Below are 24,032 nucleotides of genomic sequence, written 5' to 3' on the forward strand. Positions count from 1 at the left end.
AAGATCACTTTCTGCAGTGAACAGGACAAGTTGCAATTAGGTGAGGTGATGAACATGGCTAGATTTGTGCCAGCATAAGGTAGCTATCTTATAGCTCAAACAATTTTTTGTAATTCATTCACCTGATTGTTTGGGTTTAAGGAAAGAAAATGAAAGCACATTATATTACAGGCACATTAACTACAATACAATTAGTGTAATTGCAATGTAATTATAACAGTTACAATTTGTTAAAAATTATTCTTGCTGATGTTTCTGAATTATGAAGTCTAAATAGAGGTTTGACTTGACAGTTTATTTTCTGTATACCACTAGAGAATTGCTTGTCCATTGTGTCAGTTATCTCAATTTTTTTGTTGTTGTTTCTCTGAAGAAGCTGAGCAAAACAACCCAATATTCCAGCTGCAATAAGGATGTCCATGATCAGGACATCTGTTCACATGGAACCAGTCATTTTGTTATGAGAAAGGGATTTGAATTGACTTTCCCTTCTGCTGTATACAATGTCTTTGGGCTTAGTGAGTCCAGGTTGTGTCGATTCCTTAAAACAACTTTTGGTGATTCCTGATATGATTGGTAAAGGGACAAAGATGTGCCAATGTGGAGCATCACATTTCTCTTCTTGCCAGGGGCCGAAGTTGCACCTAAGGACAATGATTGGTCTGCCGAGGGAGTGGGGCAGAGGGGGAAGAGGTCATCTCTGCTGACTACAAAGAAGTGCTAGCCTTCTGTCTCTCATTTAACCCTAGAGCTAGGTCAAGGGCTGCTCAGTAAAACTAGATTTTACGTCTAAAATTATCTCTGGGGTTTAGATGCTGAACATATCCCTTGCAGTACAGACAGTTGGCTTACTCTTTTTCCTGTAGACTTGCAAGAGGAGTTGCTGCCACTCAGCTTTAAACAAAATGTCTTGATTTGTGGTGAGCCAAAATGAGCTCAAGTACTCACTACTTGTGTCCCAGATAAGCATCCTCAGGGCTGCAAAGAAGGGAAGAATTCCCCTCAACCCTCCACTGCACCACCAGGCAGGACAAGGGAGCGCCAAAGGAGTCTGATCCAACTGCTTATTGGCAAAGGAACTCTGCTGGGAAGAGGGAGAAGTGAAGCCCTCTGAGAGGCTTCTGCAGATTGTTCCCCATGACTTTTCTGTGCAAAAGGCCCAAACAGTTGTGGGAGCAGGGGCCAGGACTTTATAGATTGCATACAACTCCGGTGCAGCTTGCTGGAGAGTGGTATGCCTTTTCCTGGAGACAGCAAGAATTGGACCACTGTCTTGAAAGTTTAAATACTACAGGAGGACTATGGAAAAACCTGTGCAAATGAATGACCTTCCTATGTTTCCGTGAGAAAGGTGCTGGAATGCATCTTGAAAGAGACGAATTTCTATCATTTTCTAAAACTCCTGACCTTAATGGTATATTGCAAAAAAGAGAATTGCAAGAATGCAAGAGAAGCCAAAGTCTGTCAGTTCTACTTAGTTCTCAGAATGTGAAATTAAGTCACTAATTAGGGTAGGGAGCCATAAGAGAAGTCACATGTTCTTTTGCCCTTGAGATCTTGAAATTAAAAATACTTGAAAAGCCATTCTTAACACAGAACTGAGAACTAATTGGTAGTGGCTGTGCACAAGTAAGCATTCATTATATTCAGTTTGTGAAATATCCTTAATATTTCAAGATTCTTGCTAATACTTAGGTGAAAAAAACATCATTAAAAGTAAATAGATTATACTGAGGGCAATTTTTTAGCATGAAGTACTCAATCTCTTGCCAAAACTTAATGATATTTATGATGTGATAATGTCTACCACCTGAAAAAAACCTCCAACCTAATTATTTTTCCACTGTAATAACTCTATAATAAAATAACATTTGAAGTAGCTACATGGGTGATTTTCACAAATGGGTGATTTTCACAAGTGGGTGATTTTCATCACACACACAGCCTAAGTGACTATGCATAGTCAAGTGAGTAGCTGTTCTCATGAGGGGAAGAGGAGGGGCAGGCACTGATTTCTTCTCTGTGTTGACCAATGACAGAACCTGAGGGAATGGCCTGAAGTCATCTCAGGGGAGGTTTAGGTTGGATATTAGAAAAAGATTCTTCACCCAGATGGTGGTTGGGCACTGGAACAGACTACCCAGGGAAGTGGTCACAGTACCAAGCCTGACAGAATCCAAGAATTGTTTGGATAATACTCTCAGGCATATGGTGTGACTGTTGGGGATGGTCCTGTGGAGGGCCAGCAGTTGGACTTGATGATCCTTGTGGGTCCCTTTCAACTTGACATATTCTATGATTCTGTGTGATTCTGCGATTTGTGGGAGACCTGAGGTCATCTGGCTGTGTAAAAGGAGCTAGTCCAGCCTTTCTCTGACAGTTGTTCCCAGCTGTATACACTGAGTGGATCTCTTATACCTATTTGAACATTTTTTGGCTAGAAAAGCTGTATGAGTAAAAGTCAACAGGTCATAAATGATACTTTTCCACTCCACTCCATAGGACAGCAGCTTCTGTTTGTGAAGAGTACTTTGTATGTACCACTTCAACTGACATGGTCATCACAGAAGTCCCCAGTTCTTCCCAGAGACTCAGATGGATTCAGCATGGAGAAAGGCACTTCCAGAGTTTTGAGCTGAGGTGGACACCATCTACCTTATTGGTTTCAGTTAGGCAGTAGCAGCCCTTGCTGCTCAAACAGAAAAGACCTTAAGGAAAGGGCATTATCTAGCTGATGAATGGGGAAGCATTAATCAGAAATGTGGGCTTTGTCGGTTGCTGTGTAAAGCATATTCTTCCGCATGATGAAGAAAACTCAGTATATGGAAAAATATTATTATTTAATGAACTCCCATTGTCATTCTCATTTGAAGTTCCTAATGAGACTGAAGTCAATATCCTTCATCTGTTCAGCAAAGTGAATTCTTCATCTTGTCATTCTAAGATTGCCAGTGGGTAGACAGAGATTTGTAAGAAGATCTAAATGGTGTTTACTGCGGTGACTGATCATCTCCTGAAGAATCATGTGTTTTTCTCCAACAGTAGAGGATATAATTTAATTAGACTGTTATTCTAAATGTTCTGATTTTTTTTTTATGCATTAACTTATGGCCTGTGGCTGATAGAAAAGAAATTAACGCTGACTCCTTTGAGTGTGGAATGAATTGCAGTTTGCAAGGGGAGAAAATTAATTATAAATGCCTACTCTTTAAGTTTTTCAGATTCAGATGATAAATGAAGCAATTATTACATGTCAAATATATAAACAGTAATTCGTCAACATTTCAGCTTATTAATTCTAACATTTGCCATTCCACGTAACATATTTATCACATTTTATTGCTTGTTGATGAAAAATCTAGCTTACTTCTCTCAATTATCCTTATACAGCTGCATAATGAAGCAACAAAGTAAGGATGTATATCACAGTCCTGAAAACCATGAAAGGGTTCTTGTTTGTCTTGATTTTGCCACAGAATAAAGCACCAGGACCTCAACCTGGCCCAGCTACAGGTGTTGTCCTCATTTCAGCTTCCCAGCCTTGCTTTCAAGGTGTTGTGCTGCCATGGTCCTGATTGCATTTCAGAACCCATATCAATCAACTACTATGTGCCCAAGCCCCACTGATTCAGTCTGCCTGGATGCTCCTTCCTGCTCTTTCTAATCCTATCTCTGTTGCTTTCCTCATGCTTTCTCTATGCCTGGCATAACCTAGGAGCTGGACACTGGGAACCTTCTATCATTTTCAGATCTGTCTCTGAAATCCCAGTGTTCCACTACACTCCTCACAAAATCCACATTGGCACGTTTGACCCACTTCCTTTCACCCTCTCATTCTTACAGAGATGGCTGTTTAATCCAGGATTCTCCAAACTTTACCTCATGGACTAAAAATAAAGGCTCAAGCTCCCTCTTGACTAAGACAGACAGCTATGTTTGTTAATGATGTATTTATTGAGCTGTTGTAAAATCTTCCTGTTCTACACTACTGCTTCAGTCTGGAGGCTTTTCAGGTGCAGGGAGTCAAAATGTGGGAGCACGGTCATGCAAGTGGATAGATCACAAATCAAACAGTGTGGGGTTTGTAACAGCTTTGTGCTGCTGTGTGATATGTTGCTAATAATTTTATATCCCAGGGTGAAATTCTGGCCCAAGTTATGCCAGTGGAAAGCTGCCATGACTTTAACCCCTGGTGTTGTATTATTCCTTCGCAAGGTTAGCCAAACCAGGTTTTGGGCTGGGAAAAAGCCACTTGAATTTAAAGACTTAGGAAAAGGAAGATTTAAAATCACAATTTATGACCCAAAAGTCATTTTGAGGAAGGCACATATGCTGGAAGTTGCTGAAATGGAGGAACTGGATACAAGATGCTCATTTTAGGCTTACCTGTATTTGAAGGTCATTGCTAATAAACTCTAAGTCTTCTAGCCTTAAGACTGCATCAGTCCCTAAGACCATTTAGTCACAAACACATGGTGCATATGCATTATGGAATAAAGCAGAAACCTGCATAGAAACATATGTTTGTGATGGGCACCTATACACCAAGAAACTTGGTCTTATTCCCCTATTGACAAGACTGAGGCTGAAACAGATTGTGGATGACAGGATGATGAATGCAGCCAGTCTGCTTTGAGTTGTGTCCTGGAGTCACAAGATACAAACTCAGTTCTTCTGGGCCATCCGCTCTCAGAGCCACATGCATGATATCTCCCTCAGAGTTTATCTTATGGGTCACAAGTGCCATCTTTAGACCAGCTGAAGTCTTTCTCCTCCTCGAAGTGAATGCGTAATACCTTTTAGCTTTTTTGACTGTTTCAACATATAACACATTATAAACTGTGGCACATCAAGTAACAGATATTGCTCTGATGCATTCAGGAACCAAGCTACTTAATTTGTTGTTTAATTTATTATCTTTATTATAAAACAGTTTGTTTATAGGACCTGGCACAATGTTGTCAGCATGAAAGAAGTTGGCACTAGAGCCTAATTTTGCCATACAAAAGCAGCGGTCTCAGTTGCCCTGATAAGTTAAGCAGGCATATAAAGAATTAGTTCTAAAGAGAAACTTAGGAAAAAATACCCAACTTTGTAAGATTAGCATTTAATTTTATTTTTTCAATAGTTTAAAAAGCCTTCTAATTTACCCATACAAGACATTGACAGTATTATACTTGAGCACAGATGGAACAAATGACAGGCTGATAGTGTTTGTTTAGAAAGCTGCACAGGACAGTAATAAAGCCAGTGTGGAGGATGTTATAAATAAATTATGAGCTCATGATCATGACTTATTAGTTGACAATCTCATGTTTGTTCCATACTTCCACCCATGTCTACATATCAAAAAATGTTACCTCTTTAACAACAGTCTCTTTCCTGCACTTGCTGTGGTTCAAAGGACTGTTTGCAGATGTTCAAGGTTGCTTTCCTGTGAGAGAGGGGGAAGTTACTACATTTCTCTTAAGAAAATAGACTCTTCTCCACATATGCCTAAAAATGTACCAGACTCTGATGCTTGCATGCTGTCACAGCGTAAAAAAATAAGTAATAGAAACTATGTTTGAATATCAAGTGTCATTGTGATACTCACTACGTAACTGGTACTTTATAATTGAAATAAAGTACTTAATAATTGAAATAAAGAAGAAGGAAGAAGAAGGAAGAAGAAGAAGCCCTTGACTTAGGGTAAGCACTACATAGCAACAGCTAAAACATCAATGTTATCAACATTATTCTCATACTGAATCCAAAACACAGCACTGTAACAGCTACTAGGAAGAAAATTAACTCTATCCCACAAAAACAGGACACTAGGAATAAGAAATAAAATTATTTGATATATATGAGCTGATCACCTTGTTTTGAAGAATCAGAATTTGTTTTAATTTCTTCTCTATAGTGATATTTACTTTCACTTTGTAACGTTTTTAATGAGAACTGAAACAAATGCTTACTTTCATATGAATAGTATCTGAAGCAGTCTCTTGCACATGTACCTGTCCCTACTTAATTTAACTGGCTTTAGCAATGTTTGAGGATCGTTTAGATGTTTTCTGATGACTTTCCTAAATCATGTTAGAAAAACAGAAGATCATGTATTTAAGTACTGTCCTCCTTTGGTACTACCAGTGGGTAGCAAGGGACAAAATAAGGTCCTAATGGGTATGTCTTTATAAAAAGTGAGACAAAAATTTCACTGGAAAATGAAAACTAAGGGGTTTGACTCAGCTTGTGACTAAATGATATTTAGCCTGCTGAAACATTGTATTAACAAAGCTATCCTGAGAAAGAGCCATTCCTGAATTTCCTCATTTTTAAGAACAGCTTACACTGAATTCAGCTTATACTGATAAGTGTGCTCACAAAGCAGAGCTTCCACAGAGCAGAGCAAATATCTCTGCCCCACCCACCCGAGCCACAAAACGAGCAATGGATTCCCAGAGCAGGGTTGGCCCCTGACTTTTACATCTGGTTTCATGAGCCATCAAGTGCCCAAGAGCAAACCTTCCCTGCCAGGGCAGGTCCCTCACAGGCGCAAGAGCACAGCTGGGGTGCTGCCCAAACAGTGCTGGTGCAGAGCTAATGCCAGCCTGTACAATGGTCCTGGTGCCATACAGCACTGTGCACAGGTTTGTAAACCCAGTTCTACTCTGTGACTGATTACTGTAGACACAGCAGTATGCTAATTAACTGTATTGCTTATAGTAACAAGTTAACCATGAGCCAGCAGTGTGCCGTGTACCCTTTTGGCCAAGAAGGCCAAGGGTACTCTGGGGGTGCATTAGGAAGAGCATTGCCAACAAGCTGAGGGAGGTGATCCTGCCCTTCTTCTCAGTCCAAGTGAGGTTGAATCTGGGGTGCCGTGTCAAGTTCTGGGCTTCTCAGTGCAAGAGAGACATTGAGCTCCTGGAGCAGGTTCAGCAGAGGACAACAAAGATGATTAAGGGACTGGAGCATCTCTTATGAGGAAAGGCTGAGGGGACCTTCACTCTCTATAACTACCTGAAAGGAGGTTGTAGCCAGGTGGGGGTTGGTCTCCTCTCCCAGGCAACCAGCAGTAGGACAAGAGGGCGTGGTCTTAAGCTGTGCCAGGGGAGGTTTAGGTTAGATGTTAGGAAGGAATTCTATACAGAAAGGGTAATCAGGCATTGGAATGGGCTGCCCAGGGAAGCAGTGGATTCTCCATCTCTGGAGGTTTTTAAGATGAGATGGATGTGGCACTTAGTGCCATGGCCTAGTAACCACAGCGGTGTTGGATCAAGGGTTGGACTTGATGATCTCGGAGGTCCCTTCCAACCCAAATGATTCTATGATTCTATGATTCTATGACCTGGGCCTGTTCAGCCTGGAGAAGAGGAAACGGGGGGGGATCTTATCAGTGCATACAAACATCTTAAGGGCAGGTGTCAAGAGTATCAGGCACAAACTGGAACCCAGGAAGTTCCATCTGAATATGAGATGAAACTTTACTGTGAGGGTAACAGACCACTGGAACAGATTGCTTGGAGAGGTTTAAGAGTCTCCTTCTCTGGAGATATTTAAACCCCCCTGGATGAAATTCTGTGCAATCTGCTCTGGGTGAACCTGTTTTAGCAGGGGGGTTGGACTAGATGTTCTCGAGTTACCTCCCAACCCTAAGCATTCTGTAATTCTGTGTTTCTGTGATTTTGTAATGAAACTGTATTATTTTCTGAAACCCAGTGAAGACTCTACTTGATGCTGCTTTGTTTAGTGATATATCTGAGTATGTCAGTCCGTTCAGAGGGATCTCTGTAGACTCTACTCAGCTGGAGGATATAGACACCTCTTAAGAGATGTGATAGGAATATTCTAACAAGAGTATTCTATTAAAAGAATCCTTACAGTAAATAAAACAAGGTGTTTTTTTTTCCAGTGGATACACTGACATTTACAGAGATAATTATGTTGTACAGAATTGGCACCTTTGGCTCTCAGAATACTCTCCATGCAGCCTCAGTAGAACTCTTCATACAAAAAGATAATCAAAATTTAATAGCAAAAATCTGAGGCTGATACTTATCCAAGTTGTTCCCATTTGGAGCTGGACAAGAAAAGGAGAAAAAATATCTCAGAGTCTGAAGGGTATTGAAGGCAGTCCACTTCAGATACTTCTGAGCATAAATCCACTCACTAGCTAAATTAAGATGTACATGGTGTGCAACTTTAGCTCGCTCAAAATGCAAAGCCTGGGTTTTTTTTGGTAGGCCTTCCAGCAAAAACAGTCCCAAAATAAAAATACATAAATCCATTCCAGTCTGGGCTGCCTGCAGGGAAGTGAAAGAAATAAAACATCCCAACAAGATATATTTATGACATCTGGAGCAGACTCAGTACAATGAATTTTGGACCAAGGACTGAATCACCATTTGCTAAGCTACCCACAGTGACAGCAAGCAGAGATGGAACATAGCAAACCATTTACCTAATAATTGAACAAATGATCTAGATCTTTTTAAACAAAACCATTTTAAAAAATATTTCAGTATGAGCTAAAAAATGTGACTAATAAAACCCCTTAATTTTGTCCAGGAACACTTGCTTTAAATCACAAGAAATGTAGCTGCTATCCTCTCTGTATACCATTATCACCATAGAAATAAAGCAGGTAATGCTACAGTTTCAAAAATTACAAAATGGCAAGAATTTGCTTGCCAGAACAGAACAACATTGTGCTTGGTTGAAGGTTTTTAGTTATTTTATTGGGGGGCAGGGACAAGAATAGTACTCTGCTGAATGTCAAAACAGTTTGACAATTTTTTTAGCAACATTGAAAACAAAGTCATGATTTGCTTTCAGTATTGACAAAATTAAAGATATTATGGAAAAGGTAAATATTCTATGCAAATACAGGTTGAGTGAATATGAGTTGCAGAATTTCTTGCACACCACTAAAAGCAATCTCATTAATATTAATCCTGTCTCTAGGTTAAAGAAGGAGCAGAAATGCTGCGAATTAGATTTATCAATATTAAATACAGAAACAATTTAAATTCTGAAGATGTTTTAAGCTTGACAATACAGACAATACAGAAGTCACATACTTGTCTCTTTAGACAGAGAGAAAAAAAAAGTGGGTTTTGTTTGTTTGGGTTTTTTTAAATGCTTTCTCAAATGTTCTTTACATCATCTGGATCAAGAAAAAGTTCCCGAAGTAATTATTTTGCTGTTCCACTTAAGCTGATAGCAGGAGGTATAAAGCTTAAGAATACCTGGGTTTTAATTGAGTCCTTACACAAGTAACATATCTGATATGTTTCCTTTTAGTGTTTGGATTTGCTAAACCTTGTTTTCCAGTGCATATCTCTTTTTTTGATGCCTACTTTTAAAAGTTCTTATTCTGTCAGAATCTTTATGATCAAAATTCGAAGCAATAATTTTGCTTAAGTAGAGAAATTGGTTCTGAATAGTCTATTCTCATTTAGAGAGAATAGTCATTGAGAGGAGGGGAGTAAACACAGAATGGAAATTTGCAGAGAATCAGTACACATTTAGGAAAGTATTGAAGATGAGAAAGGGTGAAATTGTTATTAAGTTTCCATATTAGTCTATTTATTTCTTGTTCTTGGAAATGTGAAAATTATCACAGCATTACTGAAATACAAAAGTGTTACTTTCAGTATCACCACAGTGTATTGTCTCCACTGAAGTCAGAGGAGTTAGTTTTCTGACATGGATACAGGTGTATATACAGAAGTATATCACATCACTAGGAAATGGCTTGTCTGAAAATACAGAGAATATTCCATAGGAGCCTGGATTTGCAATATAATCAGGGAAAACACTGTACCTCCTTTTGCAACCTAGTCCCATGAAAACTGAGTTAGCTATGGGAATTACACATTCAGGTATCCAGTATATTCAGTAATATGTAATTAACCATCCCTATGAAAGGGGAAAAACTGTGCTTTATCTTGGGTTCCGTTTTTCAAAGAAGCCAACACCAACACTCCCACAGCCATAGGTACAAATCTATGGAGCTCATGTCCTCCTAGTTTACTTTTTCATGTGTATGGCCAGTTTCTAATCTCAGAACTTACTCTTTCTGTGACAATGCATTATAAAGTCCTGAAGCTGCTCCAAAATTCTTTCTTCCCAAAAGTAAAAGTCATGGGTAAGAACACTCCCAGAGGTCCACCTGCCTGGCTCGCATCCTGCAGGTGAAACCTCTCTGCCCAAGTAGACAGCCAGCAGACAATGACAGTAGTGGCCAGGAGCTCTGGGGGAACGGTGGGTTGTGTCCAGCCCTGCCAAGCTGTACCATGACACCTGGCTGCCTTAGAATTCCTGGTGGGGGATCAGTGGGCTTCTCAGAGCAAAGAAACCTCTTGTCTGCATAATTTCTGAGTGTCCTTGTTTTGGTTTTGCTTTAGTTGGCTGGAGTGTGGGGGGCAACGCCAAATGGAGACGCTCCAACTCCCACCTTGCCAGCCGCTGGCCCTGGAAAGATCTCACTGCTGCAGGCAGTGAGAAGGGCCCCTTCTACACTGGCTCCTCAGGTCTTCTTTGAGCACTGGACATAGTGTCAAGTGATGTTTCACAGCAGCATGCTAAAGTGAAGAGGTAGCTGGGAAAGCAGCAGGTCAGTTCACAAGGCCTTCTTGTATATATTTGGAAGATTACAGGCCATCCAGTTTGAGTCAATGTTGCCTGTTAAGCCAGGCCAGGACTGCTGCTCTTTCCTCCCTGAGTCAGTCCAAACATAAGGGGAATGCAAATCCACATATGAGGAAAATTTTCCAGGGCTCATATGTCTCAGGTACAAAACAGAGCACAAGAGTATTATAATATGCATCAGGTCAAGGAGCACTTCAAAGGCTCTTCTTGCTCTTGTCTAGGACCCTGTTCCCTGCAGCTGCAGGTTGACTGACCTCTGTACTTGTTTTGCCTGATCTCCATATAACTGTTTTTCTGAGTATTTGAATTTACCTTTCAAGTTTCACCTGTTCATGGTGTTGCAATATATTTGCTCATCTAGAGAGTTAGAAGCTTAGTTGGCTCCAAAGCACTAGTTGGGGACAGTGTTCTTAATGCAATTTTCACTGTAGAATAACAAATTATTAAAGCACTATCTCTCTTATATTTCTCTTTATATTTTAGCCCATTTTATGCAGCCAGAGTTCAAGATGGGCAATTTCTGATAATCAAACACAAAATAAAGAATTCTGTTTCATAAAGTATAATCATAGCATGTTTTGGGTTCAAAGCGACCTCAAAGATCATCTAGTTCCTACCCCCCTGCTGTGGACAGGGACACCTTTCACTAGACTAGGTTGCTCAAAGCTGCATCCAACCTGGCTTTAAACCCTTCCAGGGGTGGGACATCTACAACTTCTCTGGGTAACCTGTTCCAGTGCCTCACCACCCTCACAGTAGACAATGTTTTCCTAATATCTAATCTAAACCTACTCTCTGTGAGCTTGAAGCTATTCCCCCTTGCCTTGTGCCTACATGCTTTGGTAAATAGACCCTCTCCATCTTTCTTGCAGACTTCCTTCAGGTACTGAAAGGTGCAATTAGGTCACCCCAAACCCTTTTCTTTTCTAGGCTGAAAAAACCCGATTCTCTCAGCCTTTTCTCACAGGAGAGGTCCATCCCTCTAATCAGTCCGATGGCCCTCCTCTGGACTCACAGAATTACTTCAGAAAATATAGAACAGGTTCTATTTTTCTCTTTAGTAATGCAAAAATTTTAATGATGAGCTACTGCAATTAGAGACGGAATTGCTAAAGGCAGGCATCATTCCCTTCTGCTAGGGCTATGTATGGCATCAGTTTCACGCAAGCTCAAACCATCCATTTTCTTCTCCCTATTTTGCTCTTCCCCCGCTAGATGGAGCTGCGACGTACAGCATCCGAGACAAAAGCAGCTTTTGATGTAATGTAAAAACACAAATTTCTGGAGAAAATCTAAAATGACAGTGGAAAAAATGCTTGCAAAAGTTCTGGAGTTCTCGTAGATGCCTTTTAAAAAACATGTCTCATTTCCAGTGCACGAATTTTGTACCCTCTCTATCTTGCTGTAATTTTCTGAGGAGTGTGTTCGGGAGGAAGGGCTGCTTTCTGAAAACAATGCAGAATTTTATTTCCATAGCTGTCAGTTTGCTAAAAATTGCGAATGTGAACATGCTAGCAGGTATTCTGCAGGAAAACTTAATTACACAGACTGAACTTCTGCTAATTTTTGCATCTTCTTGAAAGAAGGATATTAATATCTAAGATTTTTTTTCCCACCCAGCTCTAACACTGGAGTATTTCAGGTCGGGAAGATGAGCTTTGAAACATTTGCATATATCAAGAATATTGTTTAATTTCCTGTTTTTATGACCCTGGTTAATATTACACACATTAGTAAGTTGTTTTTTAAAAAGCTGTTCTCCCATCCACTCCATAAAAAAAGAGATTGCACACCAGGGATGCTAGCTGGTACACAGTTTTTTTCAATGTTATTGCAATGACAGCTTTGGCTTGGTGGTTGACATTAAAATGAAAGAAAAATATTTTCCAGCACAGCTAGTTCAAGAGCCAAGGCCATGACAAAGTTGTTTAGCAGTACAGTTTTTACAGAAAAGAATTGACTTTTAGAGACTCTTTAAAAGAAGCCTGAAGCAACATAGTGGCACAATGTCATATCAGATAGTAACACCACTTTTTTAACTGGAAAATAAAGCTATTTGAAGATGTCAGCTCAACAATTGTTTTGCATTAGCTAAATGCAATGATATCACCATCTCCAGAATCTGTGAGACTGGTTTCCTTTATGTTGCTATGATACCATATTATTATTTGATATGATACACTTTATCATGAACCAACATAGAAATAATGGTCAGGAGAAAAAATAAAGAATATAAATCAAAAAAATATTCCCTTTCTAAAAAACACTTTTTATCACACAATTTTGCTCTGAAAAGAGACCACGTGAAACCAATATCTGTAGGTTTCATGTTTACTGTCTTTCAACAGTTCTAGTATCAAGTATGGTTATTTTCCAAGCTGTTTGCTTTTCCTAACTGCTATTTCTGGAAACTAATCTATGGTTCAGACTGATTTCCTGGGCCTCTGAAACAAGAGCACAGAAGATACTAAAGACGATTTTCACAAGGGGTCCAGTCTATGTAGCCCACTGCCAAGCTGATGAGGTTAAATAGGTTCACAGGAGGCAGCTAACTTAATTATTCTCATAGGAACAGGTAAAGCACAATTAACTCTGCCTGTTTATCAAAAGTAAAAATAGAGTTAACTGATATTTTTCACTAATATTTAGAGAATCAAGCTCAAGATCCTTTGTTTGGCTGAGTGACCTTCCATCCCTAGAGATCTGGGGTTCTACAAATTCATCAAGGAGCCCAGGAGCCCCGAATGCACCCACATCCAAGGAGAGGCAGGGTAGGATGCAGGGCAGCCTGATTAGCTACAGACATGCTCTTCCATGGAGCCAGGACCACAGCAGCTCTGGTTTTATCCCACAGACCCTCGCAGTGCATTCAGCTGTTCAGTGAAGTTTATCTACATTTAAGAATTTCAGTCATACTGGTATAGGGCCGTAAGGGTCTGGGGCACATGTGGTCAGTGAAGGAACATTTTCTGCTGTTTCAAAATGGAGCTTCCAAAAAAATTGTAGTTCACAGGAAATTTTGAGCAGTCTTACTTGATCAGATGATTTAGAGTGAAATCAAATTTTGAAATGTAATATGACATAAATTAGAAATCCTTCTTCTCTGCAGTGAAGACATATTTTGCCACTAACACAAGAAAACAAGAATTTATGTGCCGGGATATCACCAGGGTTAGAAGGGGTCACTTTAAATTTAATTGACCCAGTAACAGTGAACTCAAGTTCAGACTGTTCAAGACAAAAGCAGAGAAACAGCTAAAGGACAGAAGAAAAAAAAGTTATAATTCTCTGCCCTGCATTTAAATAATCTTATTTTATACTGTGTTTTTTGTCCTTATCTTCTTCCACTCTGGTAAGTACCTCTTTAACCATTTACCTTGGGAATAGGCAGTGTTCTGTAGGCACATGGTACTGTGTGAAATAAATACACTGGTGTAGTCCTCTTTAAACACCACACTGGGTATGATGGCATAAAACAACATCAAGGAATTTCATCAAAACAATCATCCTTTATGTGCTATACATATGCATTTCATATGGCTAATATACAAGAAATAAATAGCTATTTTGTTAACCAACCCACTCATACTGTATTATTCTTTGTTAGTTCAAAAGTGTCCAGTGCAAAAATGTAAACATATATATGCTTAATATTTTGATATTAACATGTTATAAATTATGTATTTTTACATAATTAATTCACCTATGGGCATGTCTTGCATGATAATGCAAATTAAAGATGACTGATGTTGGTTTATGATGTGCAAATTCCCTATCATTTGTTAGAAACAGACAGACCAAAAGAACACAAAAATTATGTGGTTGCCTTTTCCTGAAAAAAGAGAGTCTGTCTCATGGTACCATAGAGTATCATGAGGGGATAAATGAATTCACTATAAATGAATTAGTTTGGCCAAAATCGGTACAATCCCTAGTGGAATATCTGCCCAGACTGATCAGTTTTATCTGGTTTTTATTAGCATACAGTGTATGCCCACAAGGTGAATTTAACAAAAATTCATTCTTGCATTTTAAGTTTTCTTTACCCAGAGACTACCTGTACCCAGAGCACAGATTGCCCACTTCAACATCTGAATAAAATTTCTGTTGCTGTGTGATAGGACAATAAGGATAGATTCAGCATATTTGATACCTGCTAATTTAGAAAACAAGAGGAACTCTATCCAGGTTAAATGTCTTTCACAAACAGGACAGGTATTCCTTTCCCTTAGAACAGGCGTTCAACACTGCATCTCCTGTATATTTTTAAAAACACGTGAGGTGTATAAAATGCCCTGGATCTGTAATGTCAAAGACATAGAACAAGGAGGGCACTGAAATGGTTGCACAGATTTGCTGCTATTGAGTCTTTAACCATCGCCAAGCATTCAAGGAACCTTCTTAAGCAAATGATTCATTTGCTGCCAATTTTGACATTACTTTGCATTTCCTGTAAATTTCCATAAAACTCCCACAGCCACCACAAACATGTATTTCTACGGGTTTCAGCAGGGCTTCACAAAATTTTTTGTCTAATGAGAACCTGAATATGGTGGGGCTGCACCTGAGGGATGTTTGGTCTGATTTGTTATATGAGCAAGTGAAGTTGGGGATGACTGTACCTAAAGAGGCACTCACCATGGTAACATATGATTTAGCTAGTGCAGAAGCTAGTTTTAGTTTCAAAGCCATAACCTGCACTGGTGAAATTTGAATTTATAGCTTCCAAAATATGCTGAAATACACTCTATCAACATTAGGTGCCATTCTCAGTGACAAGTATGACAAGCAACCAGAATCTCTTGATCAAATTTGAGCTTAGCATTTCAACTGCAAAACCCAAGAACATATGATTTGCCATCCCATGTGTGTTACCAGTACTCTGTTCCTTGAGTTAAAAAGAAATAAACCACAATTAATAAGCTCTACTCTAATTTGCTATTCTCTCCATCTGAGCTTGGAACTGATCATGAGTCAAGCATGCTTTGTTCTTCCTCTCCAAATTCTGGACTGGCAGGTTGAGGGGAAGCACTGTGGAAAACAGCCATAGATGGGTCACATTTTATCCCCTTCTTTCCCTCTTCTCCTTATGGCTACTACCTTTTTGTCTGCAGCTACTTTATGCTTTATTTTCTCTTTTATATCTCTACTTTCTGAGGTTCTTCCAGTTTAGTACTGACATGTCTCAGAGCCCAGATTTACTTCCAGACCCTTCAAGATTCATTTGCTGAACTTTTGATCTGAATAAGAAGAAAAAATCCTTTCAGCCAGAGGAAGACAGAGTTGTCAGTTTCTCTTCAGTGTACAAATGGTATTGTTCATCCTGCTGGACAACATCCATGCATTAAAGGTTAACCCATGGTCAGGGCTCAGGGGCAGCAGTGTTACCAGTCTGTAAGTACATATCTGGTACACCTGTTTTATTACTTGCTTGATGTTCTGTCCTTTTGTGGGGTTTCTGTGAATGTCAGGTAGTGGTATCACTAGAACCCCAGTTTCATTTGCTCCAGATCACTGCCTTCTAGATGTTCAGGATAATATTGAGTTTTTAGCTCTTCTGCCTGTGTTCTGGTAGCAGCAATGTTTATCTTGGGATGCCTCCCTAGTGAAGGCAAAGGCAGAAAAGGAAGATAATACCTCTTCTGGGATAATTTTTTTTTTTTGCTTGAAGAACCCAACCCTAAGAGCAGGGTGCCCAACAGAGATGTCACAAACCATAATACTAGTAGAAAACAGGATTAGTGAACAGTCAAAGTACAATCTTAAGTTAAACTTTACCCTAACCTTTTCAAGGTCCCAGACATGTGATGTAATCTTCATCTCTGTAGGAGATCCCATATTTATGGTGGTTTCTCTATTTATGTGGAGAGAAATTGCAACATTTTTAGCTCTGAAAATAATACACAGCATGTAAGCAGCTGGGGAGAGTCAAAGCTGTTGTAATTGTTTTGTTAAATAGATACTGCTAAAAATTATAACTTCTCAGGAAAAATTGTATAGAAAAATTTTGCTCTGATATTGCCACGCTGTCAGAAAAGGGAGAATGTACCAAAGAATTCATTGCTTGGTCCACACTGTCAAATATTCATTGTTGGAAAAAAAACAAAAATAATGTAAAAATTCACTCTCCTATGGGAATGTTCCTTAACTCTTTGGAGTATCTATCATGCCTTCCTTCTCTTCCTTCTTTTTTGTCCAAGACCTTTGAATAAAATGTCCACTGTTGCAGATAATTCTATAAGTTCCTTGTGAAATCAGTTGTTGTTTTTGGAGGAATATGCTTTGAAAATCTCATATGCAAAGTAGGGACAGAGACCTTGTACAGTACCAACCTAAATAATCAGAGAAAACAAAGTCATTTATTAAGTTAGTCCTTAAAACTGAAATGTAAATATACCCACTGAACCAGAAATCCTAAGTCATTTGTGCTCACCACATACAGATGCTTTTATACCAGAGAGAATGCACAAGCAAAGATTAACAAGAGAAGTATTTGATAATGGAAAACAGTGATTCTATTTTGAGAAAGGAAGCATATAGTCATTTTCCTGGAAAAAAAAAGAAAAGGTTTATGACAGTATGTTCTCAAAAAGTGGCACAGGCTGCATAAAGCTGCCCTCAGCTCAATCAGCAGCATTATGATTTCTGTAATGTATCCCAATGGCTTCTGCAGTGGGCTTCTAACTGCAGTAAATTCCATGTGTGAAAATCCAGCTGGACTTTTAGAAGTAGTACTTCCAAAGATAGATGGAGAAGAAAAAAGAAAACTACTAAGACAACAGCAGTTTGCAAGAGGAAGGTACAAATATGAAGGAATGGTTACAAGGCAAGTAAGAAAGTAGTTGAAAGCATCACAAGACTTAAAGGTATCAATTGTATTGCTAAATTATGTCTGGCTAGAATGAGAACCCCAGCCAGGGGGAATTGCTCTCTAGAAACATTCAGCTGTGTGGTGGTTTGGGCTAGGCCTTCCTTGGTGACCAGTTTGTAACCAAGGAAGGGTCCAGATTTACCCAGTATTCCCTACGATTTTTACGTAAGCCAGACTATAAGAAGAGAGGAGGAGAGGCCTTCGCTCTCTTTCCTTCCGGCGGCTTGGAGGTGCAGGTTCCCTGCTGTTGAGTCTGCCGTGTTGGGGAGCGAGGCCTGGTTAGGCCTTGCCGACCTTGGGAGACAGAGGTTGCCGGCGATCGTTCCGGAGCGACTCTCGGTTGTCCCAGGAGAGTAGTGAGATATCTTCTTTGCTAACTCTTTTGTTCTTTAGTTACTAGATCTCGGGCTACTGATTGGGATATATATATATATATATATATATATATTTTATTATAGTTTTGTTCCTTTTCCCCTTCCCCTTTCCCTTTCCCTTGTGAAATTGTATATAAGTGTAAATATATTTATATATATCAGTTTGGTTGTCCTCTCTCTCATTTTCGGGTTTTTCTTAGTTTTTTCTCCCTCTTCTCCCTGAGGTTTTTTTTTTTTTTTTGGGGGGGGGGGACTTCTGGTGGTAAGGTTTGGAGACTTGGCAGGGAGCCAGCTTCAAACTATATCAAGCTGTCCCCCACAGCCAGTGGCACAGTTCACTTCATCTTTTATGCAGTTCTGCGTTTGAGAAGAACCAACCCTTTTCACTCCGTGCAACAAGCAAGTTACAGCACACTACCAGTCTCTCTTACTGGAGTGTTTTGATTTTTTCCCCCAAGTTTTAAAAAATTTCTCATGTTCTGCAGTGATTACATTTGATAATGAAATGAAATGAAATGAAAGAGGTCCCAGAATAACCAATGCCAAGAGCTCAGTGTATAACATTTATATAACATTCTATATAACAATGCACATAACGTCTATAACAATGTTGTGGCAAGGGATACAAAGAATAACAATAATGACTTCTACAGGTACATTGGCCAGAAATAGAAACTGGTACATATGGAAGTCCTCTATTAGACTTTGCAATATTACTCAAAAATAGATCAGATATTTTGTACCTTCTCTCCACCGCCTACAAAGTGAAGACAGATTAGGCATTTAAAATGTGTCTGTAAATAGATAGAGATGAATCGTACCTCCATTTTGCTACTAAGTCTGTCTTTCCTAAATAAAACATCACAATTTTCTGTCCTACAATTTCTGTGTTGTCTAGATAAATGATATGGTTTTTTGGAGAAGGATTATGTTTATGCTTGCCACTTTACAAAATGGGATACAGCTCTCTTAGCTGTACTGTAATATAATTAATGTATGTATTAGCAAAAAAGGTTAAAAATTGCTAAGCATCAATTGCAGTATCTAAAACAGTAACTTTACTAGGTAATAGGCAGTTGCATAGGGAATCCTGCTTAAAAAATCTAAAAGTTAAATGTAGAGGGAAAGCAGCTGCCTCATTAAAACTTTTTGTATCTGTAACTCACTGTTTCCAAACTTTCGCATGGAGCACTCTTGGATAGATTACTAGCAAATATGCATTTGAATAGACCTCTTCTTACTTATATTCCTAATGTAATGGCCTGGAAACCTATTTTCATTTCTTCTGCTTCGTGTTTCTTTCTTCTGGCACTTCTCTCTCTTGTGTGAAATCTTTATATTTCTTGTCATTCACTCTTTGTCCCTTTTTCTTGAGCCTTCCCTCCCCATGCTGTCCCTGAAAATTTGGATTAACACCTTCACACCACAAAGTCACTAGCAAAGCTTGCATGGTGACTTAAGTGTACATATAACTTCCTTCAGTGATTTCCATAGATGCTTCCCCATTATAGCAACAAAAGAACTATAATAGTGATAGTGATAGTGAAACCAGCTTTTATAGTGCTGTTCATAGTCAGGTAGGTTCTCCAGATGTGAAGGCTCAGTCTCACAGTAAAAAAATGCCCAGCTTTTTACAGGAAGTTGTCCGACAAAAGACTTCCTAAGATTCCCTCTAAAATAAGGCAAAGTCTACAATAAAACCTTGGAATTTAAACTAATGGGTATGGATATGCCGAAAAGCTTCACATTCATAACATGTAAAACAAATCCTTATTCTATATATGGAGAAGTATTAAGGAATGTATTATTGCCTGTAGGTAAACTCAAGGCTCTGATTAGGCAAAACCATGTCGTTCTAAGCCATTGTCTTGCTTCTGGTGGAATTTTCATTTTGAAAAATCATCATACAAGATATTCTTGCATGCAGTGAACTTGTTTTTAGTAAGGTTAGTGCTTGAACTCCATGAGGAATAAGGAACACCTGTCAGTCCTGTTTGCCTTCAGGCCAATGAAAAGGAATCTGTCCATGGAAATAAGATAATTTCTTAGCAACGTAATTTAAACATTCCCCTCTTCTCCCCATATTATGGAAGATATTGTTAAGGACTGTAAGATGAAAATCAGAAGCAGCTCAGATATTCCCTTTGTCTTGCTGACTTGGTATTACCTTCCAAATCCATGCAAATTATTAACACGAAAAACAGTATTCAAGATACTATTAACTTATTCATAAGGGATAAGAGATACCAGGTATGCACAAGCTCCCTTAGTTTCTGTAGGAACTAGAGTTCCTCAGCAAATTTTTTCCCCCAAAATTTTGAGTCTTTATCATTTTTCATTCGACTGCTAGTGAAGGTCATATTTGAAAGGAACAGTTAATTTATCTGAGATTAACTGTATTTTCTAAGTTTTTCTATCACAGTGCCTCAACAAAAATATTCCAAACGTGAAACCTTCTGCCAGATTCTGGATGAGTATAGAGTGACCTAGCTCTGATAAAACTCATGGATCTTTGCCTGGGCAGATCAAACCTTACACAACTATATGGGGAGGGGAAAAAAACAAACAAAAAAACAAAGTCATAAAAAAAGCCGCAACCAATTAAATGGAACAAAATTGTTCTATGTCCTGCTATGGTGATGTTCAAAATCAGCTTGGAATTGGACTTGAGAATGCTAACCTCCAAAGACTTTTCCATTTGTAGGTCATGACTATTTGGGGATGGTTGACTACTAGTAATCATCAGCCAGTCCAAGGTCCTTACAAGCTAAAGGGCTATTTGCTCTATCAGGAAAGTTTCAGCAATTTTGAGAAGTTGGTGTCTCAAGCTCCGGTTTAGCATATGCCTTATAGCAATAACAGCAATCCAAAAATTATACAGGTGAAATTTAACAGCATGTCTTCGGAACCCTCCCAACTTTTAGAAATATTGCATTCTCAAGAGACAATTCTTTCTGGTATTTCCTATGAAGTAGGTTAACTCTCTTTTCTGCATCCCATCTCAAATCCAGGAAAACTTCTTGACTGGTTCCTTAAATCTGGAAAAAGCCCAAATAGTCATCACTGGGAATAATACAGATTTAATGGATATTTCTGATCCCTGAGGTAGAATGTATTGTAACTCTTCAACTGATAATATATATTGTCCATATAAAGCATGTAAGTCTCTTAAAACAAAGTACTGATGGTACTTTTTAAACCATACATTTTTCTCACCTTAGAATATGCGTGAAGAGAGAGAGAGACAGATACATGTACAGACATTTGTATGTTTAAAATGGGCCCAAACAAAAATAATAATATAAAATAATGCTAAACTTTGATTGAATTCAGAGTATAGTGCTGCATCCAATGCTTAATAGGCTTACTAGATGTGTGTTTATTAAGGGGAAATTTCAAAACTTTCCTTCATCGGAATCTCTTTTACTTATGACAGATTTTCATATTTCATTTGATATTATCTACAGACTTGGTTTTCTGTGCATGCCTTAACCATTTTAATTGATCTCCTCATTGCCCAAAGCATAGCATTATAATTCTACAATATGCTATTCATTGTGTATGAAAAAAAATTCCTTAACTCCTCAGAGATTTATTGAACAGCATATATGTCAGCCTGATTGCAAAGTTGCTTTACGTTTTTAATCCTTTAGTTGTAAAATGTTACTCTTTCTTACATCAGAAATGAAATTTCATAATTCTGGAGTCAAGACCTTATTGTTGTTAAAATTTTTGGGGAACACTAGAGTGAACTTTTGTATAAAGACACAAAAAATAGTGCCACATGGAAAATGCAGAGAATATAACTAAAGTGCCCAGGGAGATCTAAGGCTATAGCTGAAAATCTCTGTGACTTAAATCTCAAGACTACTTTCTATTATAACAGTCTTGCAGCAGACTGACCTAATGGAAACCATAATACATTGGGGTTTCTGCTTGTGACAGATTATTGACTTTCAATGGGTGTGGGTACCTTTCGATCTTTTTTGATCGGAGCTTTAGGTAATACGTGTGATTTAAATGTTAGTACAACTTGTTGCCTTTAGAGCAGTTATGTTTGCTTTGCTTACTTTACTATGGTGATGAACTCAGAAATTGTCCTACTATAAACTACTGATGTAAGATGAAAGATATGAACTGACTAATAAGAAAAACTACTCAAAGTGAAGACTGAAAGAGGCTTCGCTAATTTGTTGTTCTATACTCTCTTATGTGGATAGCGGTATTGGTATGTTCAATATAGACATATTTCTTAAGACTGATAAATCTTGAAGAAGTTTAACAGGCCAAGTCAAAACTGCTGACGTATCACAGAAGCACATGTTAAATTGCCACCAGCTGGCTTGATATTATCAGGAAATATTTTTCAAATATTATGTTGCTTTCTTATGCCCTAGGAATTAAAGGACTTATTTGTCTTTTCTCATATTTTCTGTTAAATTATTAACCATTCCAAATGATTTCTGTTTTCTGTCTGAAACTGATGTTGCACATTTTTTGTTTGGGTTCATATCCAAACATTCAGAAGCTGTCAGTCTTAAAAATTTGAATGTACTTTTTAGTATGCCAGAAACTTCTAAAAAAGGCAACACAGAACAAGTCAATAAAATTTTCATGCAAAATTTGTCCATAGTTCTTGTTTTCTATCTGGGTTGAAAAAAAACAGGTCTAGTGAAATTTCCAATCATTAATTCCAATCAGTTTTCCCAACAGCTGAGGCAGCTGAGATACATGTATGCCACATGTTTTTCAGATTAGTTTTGAGGAGGAATGTGTGAATACTTTCTTGCTACGTCTGAGTCAATTTAGCCATTTTTATTCAAAGTCCATGCTAATCTCTGATCTTTAGCTACTGCCAGTGGGAAGTGTGAAACCAGAGGGTAGGTCAAGTGCAGGAAAGTGCTCATTCCCCTAGATGCCTGAGGCTTTCAGTTATAATACTCAAAAATTATGTTTTTTTCCTCATGACTGATTTAGGACTAATATAATGTTGTTTTTAATGACAGCAGTTTAGATAAATTATTTTTATTTTAGTCATAGCTCAAGTCCATGTTAAGCTTCAAAAGCAGAGCAATCTCTGTCAAGTGGCAAGACAGCATGAAATATAATTAGAGTTACTGGTCGTCTGTACTCAAAAAAAGACTTAAACCAGAATGATGCAATTATTTTTCTCTAGAAGAGCTTGTCTAGTGGATTTGCTTTCCTATTTAATCCAAGAATAGACTAAGTCTTCCAATACACTCTGTCAAATAGCAGTACAGAATTTGCTAAAAGAATTTCATTGACCTTAACAGTGCCTTGCTCCTTAGGGAGACCAAGGGTGTATCAGGGCATTTTGCATTTCTTTCTCTCCGAACAACTGGGTCTTCAAGACAGGAAGCTCCATTAAATGTTTTCTGCACACTCATAGGAAAGCCTCTAACTATTGTCCCCAGTTGCACATTAATTCTTAGATAACTGTTTTCTCATGCCATTATTCCGATACCACGCAATTGTTTTGCTGTTTAAGGCATCACTTGCATGAGAGCTTAAGGAAAGGGATTTCTTCTCATGGAGCTGCTCACGCTCTTCATTACTGAAGGGCATGAATTTCTTCACAGATACCAACTGCACAACACTTCTGCAAAGTACACCAGGCTCATCTCAGTTTACCAAGGGAGTAAACTCACAGAGGGAAAGAGGTTAAACACAGGTCATTATTTGTGCCAGGGTGGGTAACCAAACCCCAAAAATTCTGATCCTTAGGTACTCAGTTGTCTGGGTCCAAATGTGTAAGAGTTGTTCCATCAGTTTAACACTTGAAGCAGTTTCAGTTGCAAACACCAAAGTCGGTTTTATGATGGGTCATGGCTAATTTATTTGAGCAGTCATTTTCTGCCTTCTTTTTTGTTTGTTTGTTTTTGTTTGTTTCTTCTTTGCTTTTAATCTGTCTGTTGTACTTTCTTAGAGATTTCTGCCTTTAAAAGAAAAATAGCAGGCACTGAGTTTTTTAAGCAAGGAGGAATACTGATGCAGTATCTCAGTGTATTATAAAGAAATGCTGATTTGAGAGTCACCATGAGAATAATACATTTAGAACCTTTACCTTAATAGAAGGAGATAGTGAGTTATTAGTTTTGAAAACACAAAATAAAAATTCCACTACA

The sequence above is a fragment of the Neopelma chrysocephalum genome, unplaced genomic scaffold (assembly GCF_003984885.1).
Source record: "Neopelma chrysocephalum unplaced genomic scaffold, ASM398488v2 Primary Assembly neopelma1_25, whole genome shotgun sequence".
In the NCBI taxonomy this organism is placed as follows: Eukaryota; Metazoa; Chordata; class Aves; order Passeriformes; family Pipridae; genus Neopelma; species Neopelma chrysocephalum.